This window comes from Ursus arctos, chromosome X (assembly GCF_023065955.2).
Source record: "Ursus arctos isolate Adak ecotype North America chromosome X, UrsArc2.0, whole genome shotgun sequence".
Classification (NCBI taxonomy): domain Eukaryota; kingdom Metazoa; phylum Chordata; class Mammalia; order Carnivora; family Ursidae; genus Ursus; species Ursus arctos.
The window spans coordinates 33,154,347-33,160,166 of NC_079873.1; positions in this window are offsets into that span (position 1 = coordinate 33,154,347).

A 5,820-nucleotide genomic window follows, 5' to 3' on the forward strand; every position below is an offset into this window, starting at 1 on the left:
CCACCCCCCCTCCCCTCTGTAGCCCTCAGTTTGTTTCTCATAGTCCATAGTCTCTCATGTTTCATTCCCCCTTCTGATTACCCCCCCTTTCTTTATCCCTTTCTTCCCCTACTGATCATTCTAGTTCTTATGTTCCATAGATGAGAGAAATCATATGATAGTTGTCTTTCTCTGCTTGACTTATTTCACTTAGCATTATCTCCTCCAGTGCCGTCCATGTTGCAGCAAACGTTGAGAACTCGTTCTTTCTGATAGCTGAGTAATATTCCATTGTATATATGGACCACAACTTCTTAATCCAGTCATCTGTTGCAGGGCATCTCGGCTCCTTCCATGATTTAGCTATTGTGGACATTGCTGCTATGAACATTGGGGTGCATATGGCCCTTCTCTTCACTACGTCTGTATCTTTGGGGTAAATATCCTGTAGTGCAATGGCTGGATCATAGGGTAGCTCAATTTTTAACTTTTTAAGGGACCTCCACACTGTTTTCCAGAGTGGCTGTACCAACTTGCATTCCCACCAACATATTCTATTCTATTCTATTCTATTCTATTCTATTCTATTCTATTCTATCCCATCCTATCCTATCCCACCATACTCCTATTCTATTCCATTCCATTCCATTCCATTCCATTCCATTCCATTCCATCCTATCCTATTCTATCCTAACCTATCCTATCCTACCATACCCCTATCCTATCCTACCATACACCTATCCTATCCTATCCCACCATACTCCTGTTTTATACTATCCTATCCTAACCTAGCCTAGCCTATCCCACCCTACTCTCTTCTTACTCTCTTCTGTTCTTATTCTACTCTGTTCTATTCTACAATTCTACTCTATTCTATTCTGATGTTTTTTCTGCACACATTCAGAGGAGACTGGCACTTCGCAATGTTAATTTTATCAAGACAAGGGAGAAGGCAGAAAAGTAAGAAAATCTTTTTTTTCCTCTCCATCGCACGAAGGAGGTTTAGTGGTAGCTCAAAGCTGCACATTTAGCTTTCTGTCCTTACTCTGTTCTGCACAGAGCATCCGCAGAAAGAGCTTCCTACTGGCACCTTCCCCAGCTCACTGCATTTGCAGTCTTGCTCCGAAAAAGGAAGCTTACATGTGAGTCGGCTTCAGTGACAGGTGGAAGTCTTCGTGCCGCTCTTTCAAATAGAAGGAGCCTGGATTCAAGAGACGTGGACACGTGGTGTCTGCCTGCCCTCCTTGGAGGTGGCGTTTTGGTGACTCCACCGCTGGCAGCAGTCAGACCGTCAGTCTGGCAGCCTCAGAAACCGGATGCCCTCGGCCCCCTGAGAATGGATTGGCTGGCTCTTCCAGCTCAACGGAGACTTAAATCTACAAACCAGGATGACTAATCAGACTAATGCAGAGTGATGCCAAACATTCCCACTAGCCCGACTATCACATTCTCTGCTTATGAGCAAATGACATGGGCTGCCACATTACCGACAGTGGCTTGGTGCTTAGAAGGAAGACTGGCTCAGTGGGAGCATTAAAGGAATTGCTGGAGCTGTACTAGGTGGAGCGTTCACCAAGCTGCCGGTAAAGCTGCTGAACTAGTCTTGGAGAGCAGGTAAAATCCGAGGGCAGCTGGGGAGCCAGACCAAAGCCAGAGAGAGCACCGGCTTCTACTAACGGCCAATGACACTCAACTCCTTTGATCGCTGGCCTCTGCTGGAAATGATGCTTGGCCATGGCGGCTGCTGCCAGAAAGAATCCCCTGCTGCCCCTGGCTCCAGAATCCAATCTATGCCAGGCATTTCTGACTGGCTGAGCCTGAGGGCACATGACCTACCACGAGCACGTTGGAAAGACGACCGTCTTAGTTTGGGTTTCTCCAGGAGATGATTCTGCCATAAGGACTGAAATGTGAGTAGTTTCCTTGGGAAGTGATCCCAGGAAGGACCAGTAGGGAAGTGAGATTCTGAGCTAGGAAAAGGCAAAAGCCAGTAAAGGACACAGAATGAAGCAGGTCACCACAGTGCACCTCTGGGGGGCAGTATAGACCCTCTTGGGGTTGTCCCACCTGAGGGGGGAAGCCCACCCGAGTTTAGCTCCACCACTTCCCACCTGTCATTGCTTGAGGGTGGCCTTCCACCACCTCCCGCCGGGGCGATGTCCACGTCCCTGCCGGCCCAGCCTGCCCTGTATGGAGTCACGTGGCTTCCATTGGCGCGTACAGGAGCTGTGAGTTCCAAGTGCTTACGCGTGGGCACAAGAGCATCTGCTCTAGCAAGTGCCGTGCATTTTTAGCTGCTCAAGTGACAGGGGGCTCTGCCTCCTACCTAGATTCAGAGAAAGGGGCTTCAGACGCTGGACGACCAAAAATATGGCAACGCTGTCTGCAAGTGACTCTAGGCTCCCCTTGGCTCGCTGGCTCCGTCTACTGCCCCTTCCCCCAGAACCGTGGGAGCTACCGCTTTTTAAAATGGTCACTGGGCTCTGCGAATTGGTCCAGAGTGGCACCTGACCCTGAGTAAAGTCGGCATGTGACGTGCTGGAAGTACCTGGAGGGGAGTTCTTGGAGTGAGCGCTGGTGGGGGAGTGAGGGAAACTGGACTGGGCCAGGGAGGAACAACGGAGAGGCCTCAGCTCTCGGAATTGTCGCAAGTTGGTGTGAGGGCCTTGGGCCTGGGTACCCCTAGACGATTGGTCATTGGATGCAGGCTGCCCTGGGAAGGGAGCTGAGGCAGCCCCCGCAGGGGTGTACGGCGGAGACCTTTCTACCAGTGGCTCCCTCAGCAGCCCGGGGTGGGGGGAGGGGGGTGGGTTCAGGCCTGCGGTCCTGAACGGGAGCCCGAGCAGCACACTGCAGCCGCCATTACAGTGACCTTACGAAACAGTTCTTGGAGAAGCTTGGGTGGAGACTCTCTCCTAGCGAGGCAGAACCGTGGCCAGGCCTCCCTCTTTGTATTGTGCTGCCCTTTGTTACGTTTCAGATATTGTGGGTTTGTTTGTTTGGTTGGTTTTTTCAAAATTGGCAGTTCAAATAAAATAAGATAAAAATGGAAAGTTCGTGGCAACCCTTCGTCAAGCAAGTCTGTCGGTGCCATTTTCCCAACAGCGTTTGCTCACTTCGGGTCTCTGGGTCACATTTTGGTCCTTCTCTCAGTATTTCAAACTTTGTCATTCTTGTTACAGTGTTACAGGGATCTGTGGTCAGTGATTAGGACTCCCCAAAAGCTCCGATGATGGTTAACATTCTTGAGTAATAAAGTGCCTTTCACTGAAGGTACGTGCATCATTTGTATTAGACATGCTGCCATCACACACTTAGCAGACTATGAGATAGAGTACACATAACCCTTATATGCACTGAGAAACCAGAACGTTCGTTCGACTCGCTCTTTTGGGATATTGGCTTTATTGCGGTGGCCTGGAAGTAAAGCTGCCATGTCTCTGAGGTGTGCCTGGGCTGAAGGCTCAATGCTTAGTACTCTGCAAGCATCATCCTCCGTTATCCCTGAGACTGGAACCGCATCCCTATTTTACAGATGGAGGAACTGGAGCTTAGAGCCTTAAGGAACTGGCTCAAGATCATCGGGTCTAACAAATGGCTGAGCTGAGATTCAAAACACACCTCCCAAGTCTGGAGCGGGTGCCTTTAGCCTCTCGGCCAGGGCTGGGACTCGGAAGAAGCAAGGGAGGCACCTGGGGCCCACTCACTGTCAAGGGCAGACGCTGTGCTTCCAGGACCTTGGCAGTGAGTGCCTCCTTAAAGGTGTCTCTGGGGGCTTGCTTGCCTCACCCAAGTCCCAGAGCCCTGCTCTTGGCCCTTGCGCAGGGGAAACCCACATGCTCAAGGCCTCTGAGCCAGGACCTCTGCCCTGGACGTGCTCAGTGATCCCCACCAGCCTCTGCTTCCAGGTCTCATTTTTCTGGAAATTTCCATGGCTGATGAACTGCTGCCGCTGCTGCTTCTCCTTCTCCTTCCTCTTCCTCTTCTTTACTTTTTTTTTTTTTCCAAACAGAGCTTAAGACAAGGGATTAGATTTATTAATTTAGCATTTCCTCATTCCCGGTCACATTCCGGGGCTGCCTCCTAGGGCACATTCCTTCTCCCCTTAGGTTGGCATTTCGGAGCTCACGCCCTCTCCAGCTGGCCCGTCACAGCTCCTGGGCGGAGCTTCCCGCCCTGGATGACAAATCACACCCATTCCGTGCACACTGCACGGGCCTAACTGTGACGGCAGCCCTGTAGCTATTCCTTGGTAGACTGGAGGGGACTTCACAGTGACCTCCGTATAGGGACAGCCCGTGGTCGTTCCTTTTCCGCCTCTGCAGAATTGTCAGACCTCCCCGGCCCCCGCAGCACATCGCACTGTCGTGGTCCCCGGTCCACCTCTCTCCCCGCTGGGCCAGATCCCTGCAGACCCTGTGATGGATGGCAGCCCCCACCCACCACCCACCCAAGGGTGCTCTACATCTATTTCTTGAGTCAAGATTAACCGACTCTTTCTAGAGTTTGGCTCAGGGCAAACTGCTGTCCCAGCTGAAGTGAAAATCCTCCCAGGCTTCCATCTGCTTTTAAATGATAGAAGGGCATTCCTACTCTTTGGGGAGAAACCGCAAGGATTTAATGGAATGCTCCAGCAATTGAAGCTACGGATGATCTGTTGACATGGTCTAAAGGGTTGGAGTGTCTTCCAGTACCATCAATTCTGCACTTTGTAGCGACTCAGCAAATTGGTATGAATTTAGGCTACTGACAAGGACCTTGGAAATAATGTGGCTTCTGCAGGCTTAGGAAAGGCGAGAACTTGAAAGTAGACCTAACCAAGTCTGAGATCATAACCTCTGCAATTCAGTGCCTCGGAGGACTTGGCCCCCCAGGATAGACTACAGCAGCACGTGTGGGTTTCCTGCCTCTGGTGCCCCTGCCTGAGGGCTCCAAACCGGCCTCAGTGCCGACCTGAAGACTCTGCAGCCCTCACCTGCCCCAGCCCCTGTATTTCCATCGCAGTAAGAAATCCCCAAAGTGCGCTATCTCTGGGCAGCCTTCCAACCCTCAAGGCAACCGTGGCTGGTCTCCCTCATCTCGGTGCGGTGGAGCAAGCAGGTTTGGGCATTAGAGGCTTTGACTGTGACACTGGCTTGGCCTTTTACTGATTATGACTCAGCTTTTCCCAAAGAAGTTCCACTGACTGCTAGGGTTCTAGGACATAGTAAGCAGGAGTAGCGTATCAGGTAGCTATTGCCACTGATAGCGATGCTGTGTAACAAACAACCCCAAAACTCAGTGGCATACAATGATTAGAATTGATTTTTCACTCATGCACCTGCCAGTTGGCTGGGGTAGCTCTGCTCCACGTGTCTGATTCTGGGGTCCAGTATGGAGGGCCGGCAGCCCCTTGGGGCGCGTTCTTCTCGTGGAGAATGGAAAAGCACAAAAGGCAAATGGAAACATGCGATGTCTCTTAAAGTCGAGACTTGAAACTGCGCACTGTCACCTCCATCCTCATTCCGTTGGCCAAAACAAACCACATGGCCAAGCCTCTCATCAATGGGGCAAGGAAGTTTACTCTTTCCATGACAGTTTAGAGAGAAGGGGTGGATTTTGTCGTACAATAATTTAATTTACTGCAAGTTGCATGGAGAAGATGTTCTATGGTCAAATAAGTTGGGGAAATGTGTTTGTTTTTTTTAAGTGAAAAAGAGGGGCGCCTGAGTGGCTCAATCGGTTGAGCATCTGTCTGACTCTTGGTTTTGGCTCAGGTCATGATCTCAGGGTTGGGGATCGAGCCCCGCATCTGGCTCTGTGCTCAGCAGGGAGTCTGCTTGAGATTCTCTTCCTCTCTCT